Raw genomic sequence first — 20347 nt, 5'->3', positions numbered from 1 at the left:
TAACGGGAGAGAACGGGGCATAGACAATACAATCAATCAATCAATCAAACTTTATTTATATAGCCCTTTACAATAGCCAACTGGTACTCAAAGTGCTTTAACACAGGATAAAAACAACAATACATAAAACAAAACATAAAACACCATTCAGAAATGGTAAAAGTGCTAAAAGTGCTGCAGGGCATTAAAAGCCTTCCACAAGTGCAATAAAATGGATTGAATAAAATTTTTGTAAAATTAAGATAATTAAAAAAGAGCGGATAGAATGGATGCATAGTGGCCCTAATCAGAGTTCGAACGCCAGTCTAAAAAGGTGGGTCTTAAGCTTCGATTTAAAAAAGGCCGAGATCAGTGATGGTGCGGATGCCAGGGGGCAGTTTGTTCCACAGTCTATGGCAAAGGAACGATCACCCCACTGTTTAGATCTCGACCTTGGGACCTCTAAAAGAAGCCTCTTTATTTCACTATGGTCACGCCATCTGCGCTTCGGAGAGGCACGGTCTCGCTATCTACACTTTAAAATCGAATCAGAGACGGACAAAGTTCCTACTGGCTCCTGAAGCTGGTGTAGCGGAAGTGGTTCTGGAGGCAGCAGCGACACTTGTAATGTTCACAGCTTCTGTTTGACACCTCAGAGTTTATAAAACTCATACAACACTATCAGAACACATGGTCACCATAGGAACCTTTATAAGTTCAGGCTTTCTAAAGTAACGGGACACACACACATCAGTCCAATCCAGATGTTTTTCTCATCTTTTCATAGTTTCCTGTTTTGCCTTCATAACTCAGATGGAATCAGTCAGTGAAAAACACAGCAGGCTGTGAGAGAAAGTAAAGGTGTTCACCAGACCAACCAAGCCTGAACCTGAGGGATGTATCACTGAAATTACTGAGCACATCATCAGACAGGAGAAGAAGAAGCCCATTTTCACTGATATCAGCATCAGACAGCAGACCTGGAGGTGCTTTTCTCTCTCCAGCTGGCTTTCACTCCTCTGTGTCTTCTCTCCAACCATCTTTGTCCCAACCATTGCATCTGTGGTGTTCAGCACATCTGCAGCATCAGGCCCGCTGGCTCCGTTCTGCTCGTCTTCTGCAGACGGAGCTTTTTCATGGCAGGAAACCATCCAGTGAGTCAGGATTCTGCAGGAACCACTGGAAGACTTTCACTTCCTCCTTTAGTCGAACGCTTCATCAAACTGACATCATGCAGTTCCTCTATTCGCCACCAGAGGGAGACACATCTCCATCAATGCAGAGTCCCGCTCAGTATTACTGACAGTACTTCACAGCCACTGAGAGGACACATTTAAATCAGTAACATACAAAGAAATGATTTCTATATTTGAGCCAGGCTTCCACCTCCATATAAGACACACACTGTGTCCTCATACAACAAGCAGCTCTCCTGTCTGAGCTTCACATCTTTACAGTTAGCATCAGCACACACAGCATGTTGATGAAGATTCTCACTCATCCAGGTCATGGTAATCCTAAGAGCTCACATCCTCTGGCCTAAAAGGCCTCTAGCAAAGAGCCAGATAAGACCAGAGCCACCCACTCTCCAGATAAAGGGCCTTATGAGCTGCTGAAGTTCTTCAGGTAAATAAGTTTATATTAGTTTCTCTTTTGGTCAGAGGCTCTGGTGCTCTGGAGTTACACCAAGTGTTTCTGAATGTTAGCTGCAACACCTTTAAAACCTGTTTTATCTCCATGCAAACAACAGATAATCCTAACTGTCCTGTAGTTCATAATGTGTCAGATCTCCATTTATTCCATCTCTTTCGCTGCAGTTTTAAAACTTCATTACATTTGTTTTGTTGTTGAACCACCAAACCAGCTCAGAAGACACAGTATTTAATGGCTATCAGGTTGAGTGGAGGATGTAAATGAACAAGTGGTTCACTTCAAGGCAAGTAAGAACATTCATCTTGAAAATCAACAGATATCAGCTTGCTGCACTTTTGCATGAAAGGATAACAAATCCAAGCCTGCAATTGTTATTAAGTTTTAAACAAGAGGCACAAGCCTGAAGCGTTGGAACAGACAATTATAGCAGATAATAAAACACTTGTGATCTGTGGTGATTTCAACATGGACCTCTTAAAGGTACATACTCCTAAACGAACTTGTGATTTCTTGGCTGCGTTATACGGTAGAGGCTTGTATCCACTGATCACAAAGCCGAGCAGAGCAGCCACATCAACAGTGTCAGACCTAAAAAACTATCTACAGAAGATGAATAGGATCTGAAAGTGATGTCCTTAAGAAAGAGGAAATTATCCAGCAAAGACCTGACACAGGAGCTGAGAGATGCATCTGGACCTTCAGCTGATCCATCGGCTGTTGGCCTGAGCCTCATCAGAGATGGGCTCCATGGAAGGGTGGCTGTCAGGAAGCCGTTCTTAAGGAAGGGAAACAGTAAGCGTTGTTTCTAAGTGCTTGTTAAAATGACTGTTTAAGATAGTAATTAAGTGTTTTTAAGGCGATGTGAAAACCGTTTGCTGTGACTTTCAAATCTGCTTCAAAAACTGGACGTGTTTCTTCAGATAAACTCCTGACCAGCTGTGAAAAAGCAGTGAAAATGTCTGGCCTGTATAAACTTTGTGATGTCAAACAAGATCAGAGATGACATTGATTGTGATGTCACTACAGTGATGACATCACAGCTTTGTGAAGGCTTCTGTTCTGTCTCTTCTGGTCTGTGGTTCCAACCACAGATTCTGGATGGAAGTGAAGTCCGGATTCCAGAATGTTGATTTGTGTTCTCTGTTAATCTCTGGACGACTTCAGCTGATTACTTCCTGTCACTGTCACGTTGGAAGGTCCACTTCTGCCAGTTTTTCAGCAGCCAGTATCATGTTTTCCACCTGCAGTGTTTCCCAAGACAGAATAATGTCAGTTATTTTTTTAAATCTGACAGGTAACCAGGGAAGGAAGGACAAGAGGCAGGGAGGTGGGCAGCCACTGTGTGGCCTGGTGTGGGAATAATCACCTCAGCTGCTGATTTTAGGAGGAGCCCCAATGAGCCAAACAGCGTCTCCATCCAAGGAGAAGAGGTGGCTGAGGAACACCTGGGAGTTTACCTGTTGCATATCTCTTATAAGTCTGTGGTGCAGAGTGCATCTTTCTTCAGCACCATCTGCTGTGGCAGCAGCATCAGAGCCAGCGACTCAAAGAAACTGAGCAAACTGCTAAAGAAGGCTGGCTCTGACCTGGGGACTGCTTTGGAGCTGTGTTTGATGAGCACTCACTTCTTTTTTTTTTTTTTTTTCCTTGTCCTGTCCAGCATTATGGCAGCAGAATTGTAATTTGAATACCGTTTATGCCAAACACATTTGCAATGCCAAGGGAAGGTTTATGAATGTAATGCTCCCCTTCATGCCCATCAACTCCTTATTTTTATTTATTTATTTTTGTTACAATACTTAACATGATGTGAAAGTGGGATAGTGCCGAACCGGACCGGGGGACAGAGAGAGAGGGAGAGCGAAGAAGGGAAAAAAAGGAACAGAAATATGAAGAGACAAACATAGAAAACAATGAAAAATCAGACAACCAGCTGCTACACCTGTAAAAACAAAACTGAAGACAATCCAAGGCTTTTTTGCGGAATCCAGCCTTAGAGGAACCAGGAGCACCTGTAAACAGATAAGCAGAGAACAAACACACAAACAAAAAAGCACAAGCAGCAGCAATCACATGGCAACCTTCCATCAAGGAATCGAACCCTGTTCCTCCGCTTGACAGGTGGATTCTAACCTTTGACCATTGAAGAAGATACAGAATGTGTTGCTTGACTGTCGTTCCAATTCTGAGAACACAAGTTGTAAGAGTATCACTGAAAAATTGACAAAAAAACACGTTGCTAAAACCTTTTCATTGTCAAGCATTTGCATGAATGAGAGCGTAAATTGACTGTGGAAGGGGTTCCATGGTGTAAAGGTCAGCACTCTGGACTCTGAATCCAGTGATCCGAGTTCAAATCTTGGTAGAACCTTCAGATGTCTGCTGTCATGGTTGTGTAGTGGTTATCACGTTCGCACAACACACGAAAGGTCCTCAGTTCAAAACTGGGCGGAAACATTACTTGCTCCTCCTTTATTTATTTCATCCTTGTGTGAAGATGTATGACTGCACGTTAATGATAGCAACATCAACACTCATAATTATGGATAGGAGGGGAGCCTCATCTGCTATTCTTTACATGTAAAGTCAATTTTTGCAGGTTTTTAAAAGATTTTCCGATGCTTTGGTGTGAAACAGACTTTGGCAAACCCCTAGCTGCTGAGCGAAAATGGCAGCCTTCCGTCAAGGAATCGAACCCTGTTCCTCCGCTTGACAGGCGGATTCTAACCTTTGACTATTGAAGAAGATACAGAATGTGTTGCTTGACTGTCGTGCCAATTCTGAGAATACAAGCTGTAAGAGTATCACTGAAAAATTGACAAAAAAACACGTTGCAAAAAACCCTTTCATTGTCAAGCATTTGCATGACTGAGAGCGTAAATTGACTGTGGAAGGGGTTCCATGGTGTAAAGGTCAGCACTCTGGACTCCAAATCCAGTGATCCCAGTTCAAATCTCGGTGGAACCTCCAGGTGTGTGCTGTCATGGTTGTGTTCTGGAAAGAAGATGAGTTGAGTAGGCTAGTCAGTTGTGAAAGGACACCAAAGTGCACGATTCCAGATGAGAGGATCTGTGGTATGTGACGTCACACTTCTGTGTTGCTAGTTGAATCTTTTTTGGTTTCTTCTTGCATGTTCATTTACGATGCTTCTATTTATCCATGCTCTCCCAGAGGAGTGTGTTACAATCCCACTTCTGACTCAATTTGTTGCGACTCCACAAACTCTTTCCGTGAGCAACAAAATTTGGGAAAACTTACCTCATTCTTTGGCTTCAGGATCACTAGTGAATAGGCATGGCTTCAGTTTCCGTAGTGTAGTGGTTATCACATTCGCCTCACACGCGAAAGGTCCTCAGTTTGAAACTGGGCGGAAACATTACTTGCTCCTCCATTATTTATTTCACCCTTGTGTGAAGATGTATGACTGCACGTTAATGATAGCAACATCAACATATTCATAATTATGGATAGGAGAGGAGCCTCATCTGCTATTCTTGACATGTAAAGTCAATTTTTGAGAGTTTTCAAAAGATTTTCTGATGCTATGGTGTGAAACGGACTTTGGCGAATACCTAGCTGCTGAACGAAAATGGCAACCTTCCATCAAGGAATCGAACCCTGTTCCTCCGCTTGACAGGCGGATTCTAACCTTTGACCATTGAAGAAGATACAGAATTTGTTGCTTGACTGTCGTGCCAATTCTGAGAATACAAGCTGTAAGAGTATCACTGAAAAATTGACAAAATAAATCACGTTGCTAAAACCCTTTCATTGTCAAGCATTTGCATGACTGAGAGCGTAAATTGACTGTGGAAGGGGTTCCATGGTGTAAAGGTCAGCACTCTGGACTCTGAATCCAGTGATCCGAGTTCAAATCTCGGTGGAACCTTCAGGTGTGTGCTGTCATGGTTGTGTTCTGGAAAGAAGATGAGTTGAGTAGGCTAGTCAGTTGTGAAATGACACCAGATTGTCCAATTGATCAATTCCAACTGAGATGATCTGTGGTATGTGACGTCACACCTCTGTGTTGCTAGTTGAATCTACAATCCCACTTCTGACTCAATTTTTTGCGACTCCACAAACTCTTTCCGCGAGCAACAAAATTTGGGAAAACTTACCTCATTCTTTGGCTTCAGGAACACTCGTGAATAGGCATGGTGACAGTTTCCGTAGTGTGGTGGTGTTAGCCCGATTCTTTATATTGGAAGCCCAAGAACCAGTTGGAGCAGTCTTAAGTTAAACAAAGTATTTATTGGAGGTCACAGGTCAAGTATCAGCGCTGGACTTGGAGAGACAGAGTTCTCGCATGAAATCCGTCCGACCAAGTCCCGAGATCTGGAAACATTTCACATTTATGTTCATCTTCATCTCAGAGGTTGTACCTACACTTATGCATCATTGAATATTTACTCATGATGTGAGCAGGCCATCCACCGTCTTCGTCATGTTCTTTGGATGTGATAAGCGATGTGTGTGCGTGTTGTTTCAGGCGTGCATCTACTGTATCAGACCTATCTGTCCTAAGAGACGCTTTATCTGACCCAGTTATTTTATCCCGCTACGTCATCTTAAAGTGTTGGACATACATTTGCGTTGTATGAGCAGAGTGTACCGTACAAACTAGGAACATAGATTATCTAGAGAACTACAGAATATGAATACATAAAGTCTAAGAATAAAGCCAATTTATAACACTGGGGTTGATTTAGTTCAGAATCAGAATCAGAATTCGTTTTATTGCCATTGTTAGTGAACAGTGTTCACTAACTAGGAATTTGCTGCGGCGTAAGGTGCGAACATGTAACATAGAATATAATAATAAAAAATAAAGAATAAAAATATATGAATATAAAATATACAAGGTGTGTACAACAATACACATTATCCAATATACAGAGCAACAACAGTGCAGCTTCATTAGTGCAGTTTTAATGATGGTAAAGTGACTGGGGCAGGTTACGAGGTGATTATGAAGTGTTCATAAGTCAAACTGCAAGGGGAAAAAACTGTTTTTGTGACGGGAGGTTCTGGTCCGAATGGACCGAAGCCTCCTGTCCGAGGGGAGTGGAGCAAGTAGAGAAGGGTCAGCTGTGATCCGAGCTGCTCGCCCCATAGTCCTGGAGACGTACAGGTCATGGATAGATGGGAGACGTGCAGCCGATCACCTTCTCAGCGGAGCGCACAGCTCGCTGCAGTCTGTCTGTCCCTGTCGGAACTGACCCTCTACTGAGCAAAATTCCGACTGAAGCCTGCTCGGAATCGTGCAAAGTTTGTGAAACTGTAGTCCGTGAAATGCGCAGCGCAAAGGAAAAGTCGGCGGCTGTATGTTTCTGGGGGATATTCGAAAAAGGGGAGTACTTGAAACAGAGGTTCTGACACTTGCTGGCGCTTCGTGTGTACTCCCCACAGCGGGGAGACTCAGAACTAACACCAAAAACGGGAAAAAGATATCCCCTTTAACAAAATTTTGGAGCGTCCTCCTTTCCAAATGATATGTTCTGTTTCTTGTGAAAATATAATTTGCCATGAAGACGCCCATCCCCATATATTCTGTAGTCTGTGCTTACTTTTTAGGACCTGGACTTATGCCAGCGTTAATTATGCAAATGAGGTGATGTCATCATTTGGGTGCTAATAGTTGAGATTTTACGGACATTTATGAATTTTATTAAGTCTTTATTTAAACTTTATTAAGACAACTCTTGATCACGACAATGGATCCAAAATAATGTGAAAAAATTGTTCAATACAAGCTCAAAGGCATGTATCCAGCTCTTTCACACAGGAGAGACAAACTTCTCCTTCCACTAAATCTCCTTGTGGTAATTAAGCCGACTCCAGTGCAAGTTTTTCTGTGTTCTTATCTTGTCTTTGTTTCCCAATGTTCGCTTCCCCATTCCCCGTGCTCTAGTTTCCTCGTGCCGGTGTTGTGGCAAAAAGTGATTGTCTGTCAGAATCTGATTTGCCGCTGCGGGAGCGCACACAGCAGCCCGTTAAGCGCAACACCGTCTGCTTTTCTCTGGATTAAGAGGTCATAATATGCAGATACACACAACTGCATTATAATGTAGACCTAATTATAGCTTCGAAAGTTTATCACGTGAACACAGTTACTTGATAAGTCATAGCTAGCTCTGGAGGACCACGGGCACTGCTGGGATTTGAACCCATGATCTCCTGTTTACGAGACAGGCACTTTGACCAACTAAGCCACAGCACCACATGGGTCATAAAACTGATGAAAGAATAAAGAGCAGGAAATGAGCTCCAGAGACTTTCCCAAAACTAACTGTGACTTCTAAAAACATTTTTATGAAGTCTGACCAAAGAACAGACTCATAATAACCATGATGCTCATTTAAAGGTCCATCATTTGATGAAGAGCAACAATGTAAAGCATTCAGTAGAACCCTGATAACTACCACACTGCACGAAAAGAGGGATTTGTGTCACTGTGGACGGCAGTGAACATCCGAGAATTTGCCTAATTTTCGGACGCACCTGGGCGCTTGCAGGCAGACAAACTTTAAGTTTGTGGAGTGAGAAAATCATCAGAAACTTTGGCTACGGCTACACGAAAACGAAACGAGGTTTTTTTTGAAAACGGGTACGAAAATTCTTGCGACCACACGGAAACGCGCTGCTGTCCAGACGAAAACGATGAAACGATGCAGTACACACACCACTGTGTCACGCCACGCTGTGAGACAATAGAGAAGTGTTAAAATTGGCTCACAGCGTCAACGTTTGACTGACGCAAAAACGTTTTAGCTGTAACAATGGAAACGAAACGAGGCCGTTATCAAACTTTCCCACTCTGGAACCCGTTTTCAAAAACTATCGTTTTGGGGTAGTGGGAACGCCGGCTCCGTGTGGCCGCGACAGCGAAACGATAAGAAAAAGTATCGTTTACAGTGAAAAACGTTTCCGTGTAGCCGCAGCCTAACCCGGCTCGCGGCGGGCTCTCACAGCGGGGTGCTAATGGCTCAGCGATTAGCACCCCGCTGTGAGAGTGCCTGGACCTCTCACTGGCCTCGCTGGTATTGGACAAAAAAGGCACGTGATTACATAAAAAAGCTCCTGTAAAGCTGTCCGCCCATTGGCCAATAAGGTAAATATATGCATACTTTATATGGGCATATCATTCAGAAATTATGATTAATAATTGTGATTATGATTACTAATATTCCTGGGATGTTTGTGTACTTCATATATTCACGTCATTCTTATAAGCTGCACTATGACTAGGCTAATGCAGGCATGAATGACGTGAATCTATTGAGAATGAAAAAGGAAACTTTTTTTTTTTTTAAGCGCTTTTATTGCCACACCACACAATGTACATAGCTTACATTGTAATAAGAATCATATTGATAATAAAGAATTGAAAACTATATACACACACACTGCTGTAGCCTACAATATACACAATAAGCCTAAACGCCGCCGTTTGGAATCCGCATTCTTCGCATTCCTCCGGTCCCTCCAGGGTCTGCGGGAGTTGTCAGACGTCCTCATCCTGGATCAGAAGCTGGCTTCTGGGAGCTGTTGGAATAACCAATAAATAATCCATGCACAGCATATTGACAACTTGTCTATAAAGTAACAAGAGGCAGTAACAAGAGGCAGACGGGGACACTGGATAGTGTCCCCGTCTGCCTCTCTGAAGTTCTGACTGTTTGACACCGCCTCCTTCAAGCGACTCGTTACATCCACATTGTGAGGTGACAGTAGCCTGTAAAAACAATAGGCCTATGGTTTATAAAAAAAACTGCATTAACGTAACATCGGGTCCAACTCAACTAGATATTAGAACATTCACTTATTCTTACCCTTGACCTGGATTATAATGCCACGGTGAGTTATGCAGGCGGCGAACTGCTTCCTATAAATTGAAAACACAAAATTAATTTTTTTTAAATAAAGCAACTCACACTGGTTTTCACGTGATGGACACAATTAAGTTGAGTTTAGCCTAAAGCCACAGTCAATAACCTACTCTTACCGCGGTTTTCGGATTCTGTATCCGCCTTCTCTTGCGCTCTTCAACTTCTCTGGAATGTAACTCCAGTCCGTTCTCGACGGCCATCTTGCCTCCAACCTAGCGAATCTCTGGTCGATTCCCTCCAGAACCCTCTCCACGACCGTATCCACAGTGCTGGCCACCATACGAGACATCCCGGTCATAGCATTCAACAGGACTTTCATTTAATCTGCCTGTAAGCAAGTGAGTGAATAAGTTTAATATACAGCACATTTAAAATCAGCGAGAACTGTCCCAAGTGCCGTACAGTGTCAACAAGACTAAAATTAAACAATCAAATGGTCATGTGCAAGTAGAAAAAAACACACAAACCTGTAGACCCGCAGAGAGTTGCTGGGGAGTTGAAAGCAAGTAGTCTTCCAGCCATTGTATTCCGCAAACCAGGGCAGTTTTCACAGCACGGGACCTCAGCGATTTCTGTCTCCCTTTCTGCCGCCAGATCTGCTCCTTAAACTTTTTGTTTACACTGCACGACACAATGTTTCTCATACGTGATTGAACGAGAGCTTATGCGAGCCGTTAAGCTCCACCAATCATATGCGTATACGTCATTACACGGAATACTCGCGAGACAACCTCCCGTCCTTTTGCTATTTAATGTTGTCTGACCACAGCTGGCAATTTGCACTGTTTTGACACAAAAATGGACTCTGCAAGGACAAAGAAAAGACCTCGGCGATATTGTGACCATTGTGAATTAAGCCATACACAATAAAACACTGAGCGCACTACTGCACATTATGTATACAGGCCAGATTTCTATATTTTTATTTCTATTTTATTTAAGAAACCTTTTAGAATATTGTTGTTGCATGCTTATTTTATCTTTATCTTATCTTTATTATTATACATTTGGACATCCAGTGCGGGCAACAAAGAAAATAATTTCATTGTTCAGGGAAACACGTTTCTAACTGCACACATGACAATAAACCTTTGAATCCTTGAATCCTTGAATTTTGCCCACAAAAAGCGGTTACAAAAGAGGTGTTTGGGAGAAAAAAAACCAGATATGCATCACCTGTCACCAGCAGACAGCGTGCACCTCTTCTTTTTCAAGACAACACAGCAACAAACTTGGCTGGAGTTGGAGGTGATGGGGATGAACGTGTAGAAACAGGCCTGCCCACCATAGACATATTATAGGTAGACGCCCCTTTCGCCTCTGGGTCGCGTTAAATGTCGCCGCCATCTTGCTAGGGAGTCAGTTGCGTCAAGATCGCCGGTCTGTATCAGGGCAAGCTGTCAGTGTGTCGGTAAAAGAGCAGTTTGTTCGGGCTGAAATTGGCTCAGATGATGTGTTTCTGCTCGAGGAGCACATTCTAGTGCCCTGCACGGGCCTATTATCTGGGCCCGAGCCCGGCCCTGGCCCGAGGGGGTGGAGCCCCAGCCCGGCCCGGTCCGACAGGTTTTCAGAATTCTCAGGCCCGACTTTTTTTTTTTTTTTTTAACCTCCCATAACAATGTTTTAACGATAGAACGCTATATTCAATGTGTGCCTTCGTAAATTCAATCTGCCGCTCTGAAAATGGGATAACGCTCTGCAGATAGAAAAAAACAGCATTCTATTTTTCTGTGAATAAGCAAACGGTTTCTGACAGATCAAAATGGACATGAAAGAGCAGGTTAAAATAGGGGCTCATGTTTCGATCAGCAGCTTGAGAACTCGTAGACACAGACCATCTGGGGAGACATCACGCAATCGTGCGCTCTCACCACGGCTCGGAGTAGATTCACCCGGGTCATTTGACCCGTGATATCCAGCCAAGTAGCCCACCCGAAGTTTTTCCGATCTTGGCTGAACATCAGCTGAGTTACCGAGTTATCCAGAATAGCTTAGTACAAGCGCTAACGGACCCTGGTAGTATCTCCAAAATGACCACACTAAAATCACATGCCATGACACCAAACTTCTACAGTAGAACAAATATGGTCTGTACTCACAAAACGATGCATTTGGAAGTTTGTACATAGTCCAGGAGTTTATTATTATCAACACAAGCCTAATAGCTTCGGTGATGCTAAAGCTGCGTCGACGTCACTTAAGGTGCTGTGAGCTTCAAAGTAAGATGAGGGTTGATCTACTACTGTGGACAACAAAGTATATGCTATATTCTACATGAATTTTTACGTTGTAGAGTTGTGAATTTATTTTATCAATGGAGAAATTGAGCAGCCTTGCTTTGTTGTTGCTACTGGGACTACTTCAGCCAGCTCATCTGTGTTTAAGACATGTCGGAGTACTGTGTGAGTCCGTATGCCTATATAAGGGAGGTGCTGGCGCGGGGCAGAGCAGCTGCTGCTGCGTTCAATTGTTTTCAGGGCCGTCGGGCCCCACGGGCCTCGGGCTCCAGTGCAGGACTCTATTCAGGACACATAGTTTGGTATATACAACCACCACTTTTCACTGTTGTCATTGGTTGTGTCCACATTTCACAAACTCAGGCTGCACCAGCCAGACTCAAAACACTGGAATTACAGAGTGGCAACAGCCAAAAAAGGCTTAGCAAAACTATACTTTTTGAAGGGTTCTAGCTCCAAGATACAAGCCTAGTCACAAGCTTATATATACATACATATTTAAATTATTATATTTTATATTACTATATGTGTATTAGAATTAAACTATTGAAATATTATGGTATTTATTTATAATAGCAGCAGGTGTTTTGATGTTTGTTTACATTTGTCTTCTGTATCAGAAGTTTTTGTTTGGGAAATTAATTTTTATTGTCAATTGCACTGTTGCTTAGATGTGAAAATCTTATGAGCATGATTGTATATATATATGTATAGTCAAGCCCGAAATTATTCATACCCCTTGCAAATTTTGGATTAAATGTACTTTTATTCAACCAGCAATTTTATTTTTGACCGTAAATGACACAGGCATCTCCCGGGAGATAATACGGAAACTAAAGGCAATAAAGGCTTTTCTATTAATTATTGAGAAGGGTATGAATAATTTTGGACATGCGACTTTTTGTTTAAATGTGAATAAAAGCTGAGGAATATTTTTTTCCACAATGATGCCTCTTGTACATCTTTGTATTATCTAACTAAGCCACAGCGCCACATGGTTCATAAAACTGATGAAAGAATAAAGAGCAGGAACTGGATCCACTTCAGGAAGTGGTTTTTGTGATTCTGTACCTCAAGAATAGTTAAAGCCATGAGTAGAAGTGCCTCCAATTGGTTCAAAACTTCATCATATTTTGCAGATATTGTTGGGTTTTCAACTCAGACCCTGGTGTTCATGAGGAAGTCACTTTCACCAGTTACAGCCAGATCTCATGAAGCGGTGTACTTATTACACGCCAACTCATTTACTGTGTTTTTACAAGGCTTTTTTATGCTTTTGCGTATTATTTTCCGCTACATATTTCAAGGAAATGACATCCTGCCCTCAGCTTTTACTCTAACTCTGACTATTTCACGGTTTTTACGTTCATTTTGATGTTATGTAGTGTGACAGGAGGAGAAGCTCCACCGTACTGTACCCTAACCAATTGACGTGTTATGTGAACGGAGGAAAATTACACTCTGAAAGTATAAAATAGGCATTAATGAGACTTTAAAAGCTGTGTGCTATTTATAGTGGACCAGTGAAAAGGATTTAGTAGAAAGCTGATAATAAGCTGTTTTATATGCTAAGTCATAGCTTGCTCTGAAGGCCTACAGGTACTGCTGGGATTTGAACCCAGGATCTCCTGTTTACTAGACAGGCACTTTGACCAACTAAGCCACAGCACCACATGGTTCATAAAACTGATGAAAGAATAAAAAACAAAAAAATTTAGCTTGTTGTTTGTAAGTACTTAAAATCAAAATTACTTTTTAAGATAGTAAGTAAGCGTTGTCTCTAAGTGCTTGTTAAATTGATTATTGAAGACAGTAATTACTGTTTTAGGCGATGTGAAAACCGTTTGCTGTGACTTTCAAATCTGCTTCAAAAACTGGACGTGTTTCTTCAGATAAACTCCTGACCAACTGTGAAAAAGCAGTGAAAATGTCTGGCCTGTAGAAACTTTGTGATGTCATACAAGATCAGAGATGACATCGATTGTGATGTCACTACAGTGATGACATCACAGCTTTGTGAAGGCTTCTGTTCTGTCTCTTCTGGTCTGTGGTTCCAACCACAGATTCTGGATGGAACTGAAGTCCGGATTCCAGAATGTTGATTTGTGTTCTCTGTTAATCTCTGGACGACTTCAGCTGATTACTTCCTGTCACTGTCACGTTGGAAGGTCCACTTCTGCCAGTTTTTCAGCAGCCAGTATCATGTTTTCCACCAGCAGTGTTTCCCAAGACAGAATAATGTCAGTTTGTTTCAAATGTTGCCAAAATAAACTATTACAATTACAACAAATGTCATCTCAGGGCACTTCAGTAATAAAGTCCAATTCAGGCCAATTGGAGTTCAATTCATCGTAATTATAATCCAATTAATTCCATTCAGAATGTATCCAATTCATTCATACAGAGCAATTCAAAAACTATTTCCTAGCTAAGGACACCAACAGATGGCACTGAACTTGCACTATTTCTAATTAGATAGAACTTTTTAATAGTTCTAAGATCATATCTTTCTGGTTTTATTTGCATTTTACAAAGAGTCCCGAGTAATTATGAAAGTGGGGTTTTAATTTGAAGAAAAAGCCTCAAAATAAAGTGATTTTTAGGAGTATGCAGGGATTCATTTCCATCTAATGAACAGCTCAGTTATATTAAACAGTGGGCCGTGTGAGCAGCAATCAGGGGAGTAAGGAGTTCACAGATCATAGACAGAGGCAACCGTCCAACTATTCAAAGCTTTTAAAATGAGTAATAAAATCTGACAGGTAACCAGGGAAGGAAGTCCTTTAATCCTGGAAATATTCTCCAGGTGATAGTCGGCTGACTTCCTAACTGAGCTGATCTGGCTGCTGAAGTTCAGCTCTGAGTCCATAATAACACCCAGATTCCTGCTTGGTTTTTGCTTTTTAACATCACAGCCTGAAGCTGAGCTCAGATTTTTAACAGCTGACAATGACCTCTGTTTTCTCTTTGTTTAGCTGCAGGAAGTTCTGGATCATCCGGTTGGTTATGTGTTGGAGGCTCTTTGCTGGGCCAGTTATTCCTCTGTGCCAGCAGCTGAGCACCAGTTCTGCCAAAACTAACAGGAAACATCATCCTGCACCGCTGGATTATCAACAAGTAACACTGACCAAGTCAGGAGATTAAAAAGGATGCAGAGGACAGTCAGCCATCTCCTAAACACGGGACTTGTGTTTGACACCAGTCTTTGAACTGCTGTGAGACCGTTGTTTCCTTCCTTCGTTTTTCACCTTTTTTTCCAAAACTACTTGGTCGAAAGGTGTAAAACATTAAAAGTACTGGGTTAAAGTTAGAAAAGCATCATGTTTAGGAAATAAAATACACTTTTGGGGGAAAAACTTGGCCAATAAGACCAGGAGCTCCTGACCTGTCTCACACATTTCAGTAAGACCTCGGGAAATTGTACCAAAAAGGGCAAAACATGTCTCCTTTAAAGGACCAACAAGAGCTACATCTCAGACTCTACAGGCCTCAGTTAACTTGTTTAATGTGTCAGTGGGTCGGTGTGAAAACTCAACATCCAGGATGTTATTTCCAGCTTCTACGTTTAACTGAAATAGAAAATCTGAGAATTACGACCATTTGGGTAGAGCTATTTTACGACAGTAAAATATTTGGCAGTGACTAAGTGCCTTTAGCACAGACAGGAGGGTGGAGGCGAGAGGAGACAATGAGGCTGATACCAGAGCAACCAGATGTGCCTCCAGCGTCCACCTGTCCTGATAGTCCCTCACAAGCAGCTGTCTGTTGTTAGCACGTCAAGCTTTGATTGGTCTGGGCTGGTCTGTGGCATTATTTATAAACCTTCACCCTTGCTGTCTCCTCTCATAGCTTGTTTTCACTATGACAGCTGCTGGGTTCTTCCTGAGGTATAAGCACAAGCTGCCTTTTACAGTTTTTGTTTGCTTGGAAACATTAGTTTATATTGCATTCTTACTCTTTGTTGTACATAATTTCAGGGTTTCCCTCTTTGCCTTGTTGACTGCTGCTACATGGGGTTTTCCCACTAAAGGTGTGCTATCATCTGTTGTGGTAAAACATTACATGCTTGCTTGAATCAGCTTCTGCTAAACTTGTTCTCATGCACCCAGGTTCAAAATCAGCAGGCCAGAGCAGCAGCGGCACAAGAGCTGCAGGTAATTTTGGCTCTTACCAGGGAGCAGCCGCTGGCCGCCCGGTGACCGTGCCCTACACTGCTTCCAGTGACGTTTATATGGCGACACCTGTGCTATCCTCTGGTCTAAGTCAACCTGTTCTTCAGGGAGACCCAAGATTCAGTGGCTATGGCTCACTTGTGCCAACGCAACTGGTTGTCCAAGCTCCTGGCCTTGTCCAAGGTGCTCTTCAGGGAGACCCAAGATTCAGCAGCTCTGGCTCCGTTGTGCCCGTGCAAATGGCTGTGCAAGCTTCTGGTGTCCCACAGGCTGTTCAGACGGGTCCAGCATTGAGCAGCTTGAGCTCTGGCCTGCCTGCAATAGGATACTCTACTGTCACTTATGTGCCTGTTGACGTAGGATCTGACACTGGCGCTCTGCAACCTGGAGCTGCCCAATCTGGACCACAAGGTAACTCTTCTGCTTGGAGTGTAGATGGCCCAAAATATGTTTGGAAGCCTAAAGGTGTCTGTGCGTTTTCATGTAGTCACTAGCAAATCTTGCCGCGCTCTATTATGAAGCAGAAACCTGCCATGTTTTGTTTGAATTAAATTTTTAATTTTTTTTTCTTTAAGAACGTGTGTTTTAAAACGCAACTCGAAATGCACTCAGAGTGCAGACCTCCGCCAAGGAAGCTTTGTTTTATAAGGGCAATTTTTTTTTTTTTTTTTTTTTTTATCCACCCATATATTGTAGTGAATGGTCTGAAACGATTAACGTCGTAATCCACCACGTCCGAGAGAAAGCGATGAGTCTGCTTAAAGTTGTGCATAGATTCAGCTGGCTCGTGTTCCGATTGAAAAGGTTTACAAAGTTAAGATGCTATCTTTCAGATGCGACTTCTCAGAAACGGCAAAGACGGCTTCCGTTTGTGTTTAGAGCTGTAACAAAATCCGGGTTATCCGGTTTTCAACCCGGATAAATACGTCACCCGGGCAGACCGGATGGTGGCATGCATTTGATCCGCCTTAAAAAAACAATAAAAAAAATTATTCGCCCAAGTCGAGCCAGATGGCATTTCATCATGTCAACAAATGGCAGTTACAGCGCTCTTGCACCTTAGTCGTGAGAGAAATGATGACACTGGAATATATATTCCTCTTTAGTTGCCTACTAGGCTACAATCATTCTCTAGCATGGTGTTCAGTCACGAACACACAGTCACACACTGAGTGAAACGAAACCTAACTCCCGCCCCGTTTGTCACGAGCCTGTTTGTCGGTTAAGTGAGCCATGCCTCCTACTGATCCGTCCTGACTTGCGATCCGTCCGTTACTGCCTGAGTCTGGCGACTCATGCTGGCTCTGGGTGACTCACGGCCTGACAGCGAAAATCCTTGCTGCCGCAACTGGGCGCTTGCTTGTCAAGTCACGCGACAGTCGAGGCTTGGGGGGCTCCGAGTTGGCTTGGCTTCGCTGCTTGCCCGTCTGACCGCTGGGTCACCCAGAGCCAGCGATTCGGCAGGTGGCGAGTCAATGCCGGCTCGGAGCTTTTTAAGTTTCGATTCTGTCTCGCCCAGTCGGCAGCAAGGATTGTCGTCAACCCATCTGACTGCTGAAGCCTCTGTACCTTGCTACAGGCTCGGGTAAGCTTTCCCCCTGCGCCTCCTACCCCTCCCTCAACAACAACGAAACAACCAAGCCCCGCCACCTTGTGGCAGGTCGCAAGATTGCAGCGAACAGACAAGCAAACATCCAGACAAACCAACAGACTCGGGTGATCACATAACCTCCTTGGCGGAGGTAATGATGCTCAGTGGTGTAATAATGGCTCCCTTCTGCTTGGAGGAAAGGCCCTTCACTTTAAGCAGGCTTCCTGGGGCACCAAAGGGAACCCGAGCATTGCACCTGTGCTTCTCATTTCGTCTGCTCAAAATCTCTGGAGTTGTGGAGCTTTTAACTTTACGTCCTAGGAAACTGCAACGTTAAGACTCTGTGCTATCAGAACTTCTGCTGTGAAAAGGACTAATTGTGAAATGTCTCCACACAGAAACCCAGTGGGCTATTGCTCCCTCAGTCTTTGAGGATGCGTCAGCCCAAGCCCTCAGCCTCACTGACGTTCTCCCTGCAGCCCCTCTGTCACCACCTGGCCCTGTCCTCCAGTCAGGGGAGACCTCCAGTGTCACCAAGGAAGCTGAACTCGGGAATTACCAGCAGCAGACGGAGGAATTCAGCTACCCGGATGACCGCCAAGGGTCTGGACCGGGATCCGCAACCGTACTGGTGCCACGCTTTGGTGTGGGTGGATCTCCTGACTTTGACTACAGGCTTTTGTACGGCTTGTACCCCTCTGGAACCTACAGCACCTTCAGCCAGCAGCATGAGAAGGGCAAAGACTACTTTCAGGACGTCCACTACTTGAAGGAGCATATTACTGACAGCCATGGTTCTGGGCAGCAGAAAAAGTTCTTCCCAAGTGCCCGCTAGAGCTGAACATGATGTGCAGAGGGTATGTTGAGTGGTACCTGCAAATGTCTTTATCTCAATGCTGGAACTAATCTAGTTCTGTTTCAGATCGGAAAGCTGAATCCCAATGGCACAAGATTCTTTTTAGTCTTTGAATAAAATCTTGTCAAATGATCTTGCTTCAGAATTCTTGACTGAGGGAAACAATGGCCCGTGTACACCATCTGGGTTCAAGGCAAATGGCAGGCATCGCCTGTCATATTTGACTCGGACATTCTGCTTTTGGTTTCAAACATGGCTTCTCAAAGCTCTGCATCTTGAGAGGAATTGCTATGGAAGTGTTAAATAGTTGCAGCCTTTGCTCAATTGACAATAGCGATCAGCTACAGCATAAAACTGTATTTGCACCTCATGTCTGACGCACATACACATCTGGGTGCTTTCAATCAGCCAGGCGACGACAGCCTTGTCAATTGCAAGGCGAACTGCAACGAGACATGACTACTTGTATAGGGAGATTAAGTTTAAACTTAAGTTCCAGACTAAACATGGAGAAGCAGCATTTAGCTGTTATGCTGCCAACAAGTGGAACAAACTGCCAGTGGAGATTAAACTTTCACCAAATATAGACATTTTTAAATCCAGGTTAAAGATTTCTTTTCTCATGTGTCTATGCATGAAATATCTTAACTTATCTAGACTGTTGCCTGTTAAATTAATTTAAATTATTTTATTTGTTTCTCTTTATATTTTGTATTTTAATGCTTCTTGCACTCCCTGCTGCAATACTTTTATTTTACGTAAAGCACTTTGAACTGTTTGTACATGAAATGTGCTATATAAATTTGCTTTGATAAACACATTTGACAATGTATTTGAGTTTAATTTTATGCCATGTTCATTTGGGTGAACATTTTCAAGATGTAACCTCATGTTGCTGGTGGTCGACTGATAAGCTAACCGTAGCTTCCATACAACTTTAACTTGAGGCTCCAAAATTTGTCAAATGACCAAAATCTGAAGTATTTCCAGAAAGGACTTTTCATATTTTTGGGGGTTAAAATCACTTTCTCTGCGCCTGCAGTCAAGTTGGGCCCTGAACTTTCTGCCATCTTCACAAGTCAACTTTCAGCAGTGACGCTTTACCAGAGTGCGACTCCTGTGACCTGTCCATGACCCCGTCATGCAGTGTGCCGACTCAAGGCAGACGGTGGCTGCGCAGATGTTTTTCCACATTCGAATATTCATTTTCACCTTTGTCTTTTTTTTTTTTTTTAAACCTATTCAAATTTAGAATATTCTTTGACAACCCTACACTGTACCACTCTACTATTGTGCTTTAGTAGGCAACTTGTTGCCTTTCCACTCTGTAATGGCAGGTTCTGCAGTTGTGCCAGAACATGCCTATTGATGTTGCATCCTCTGAATTTACAACTTCTAAATGGGAAGCCAAATTTCCTAGCTGGTATCCTGGGTAAGCTTTATCAAGTCCTTGTACAGTTGGAAGTGTACATGGTTTACTGAGTAAACGTGAAATCTTTCATTTGCTCTAACTCACTGAGCAAAGTATTGGTAGAACTAACGGTGCTCTCCCAGTACCCAGCTCCTTATCTGGCTTTCAAATTTCTATCCAGCAGTTTTTGCTCATAAATGGTCCAGGAATGATGTTGGAGCAACTCTAAGCGAGAGGATGTGTTGCTGATGCCATTTAAGAAAAATAAATTTTATTTGAAGACTGGTTTGTCTATGAAAATATAAAAACAATTTTGAATTTTAAGCCTCCATAGATTCCTCAACTGGCCTGTTTGCCTTGTTTTAATGTGCTCTTTTCATGTCTTGTACACAGTTTGTTTTTATTGCTGAGTTAATATTTTACTGTTTTCTGCAAATGCTTTTATTAGTGTGGTCATATTACAATCCTTATGTTTTGTTTCATTCCATGTTTGTCCTTTTTAATTGCTATATCAAACATTGAGTTACATTTTGCTTGAAAAATGCTCTAAAGTCACAAG

General features: G+C 42.8%; 5 non-coding genes across 5 annotated transcripts; 3 read left to right on the top strand and 2 right to left on the bottom strand.

The window, feature by feature from the left end:
* The first annotated feature begins 4527 nt into the window (after positions 1 to 4527).
* trnaw-cca (transfer RNA tryptophan (anticodon CCA)) lies at positions 4528 to 4599 on the top strand. Its single transcript has one exon. It is a non-coding gene; the product is annotated as a tRNA-Trp (tRNA).
* A 336-nt stretch (positions 4600 to 4935) lies between these two features.
* On the top strand, positions 4936 to 5008 carry trnav-cac (transfer RNA valine (anticodon CAC)). Its single transcript has one exon. It is a non-coding gene; the product is annotated as a tRNA-Val (tRNA).
* Positions 5009 to 5449: 441 nt separating this feature from the next.
* Positions 5450 to 5521, top strand: trnaq-cug (transfer RNA glutamine (anticodon CUG)). Its single transcript has one exon. It is a non-coding gene; the product is annotated as a tRNA-Gln (tRNA).
* A 2257-nt stretch (positions 5522 to 7778) lies between these two features.
* On the bottom strand, positions 7779 to 7852 carry trnat-cgu (transfer RNA threonine (anticodon CGU)). Its single transcript has one exon. It is a non-coding gene; the product is annotated as a tRNA-Thr (tRNA).
* Positions 7853 to 13355: 5503 nt separating this feature from the next.
* On the bottom strand, positions 13356 to 13429 carry trnat-agu (transfer RNA threonine (anticodon AGU)). Its single transcript has one exon. It is a non-coding gene; the product is annotated as a tRNA-Thr (tRNA).
* Positions 13430 to 20347: the final 6918 nt, after the last annotated feature.

The sequence above is a fragment of the Odontesthes bonariensis genome, chromosome 11 (genome assembly GCF_027942865.1).
Source record: "Odontesthes bonariensis isolate fOdoBon6 chromosome 11, fOdoBon6.hap1, whole genome shotgun sequence".
Classification (NCBI taxonomy): domain Eukaryota; kingdom Metazoa; phylum Chordata; class Actinopteri; order Atheriniformes; family Atherinopsidae; genus Odontesthes; species Odontesthes bonariensis.
Note: the sequence above shows the minus strand (reverse complement) of the source record. Positions and strands in the feature narration are given on the sequence as shown.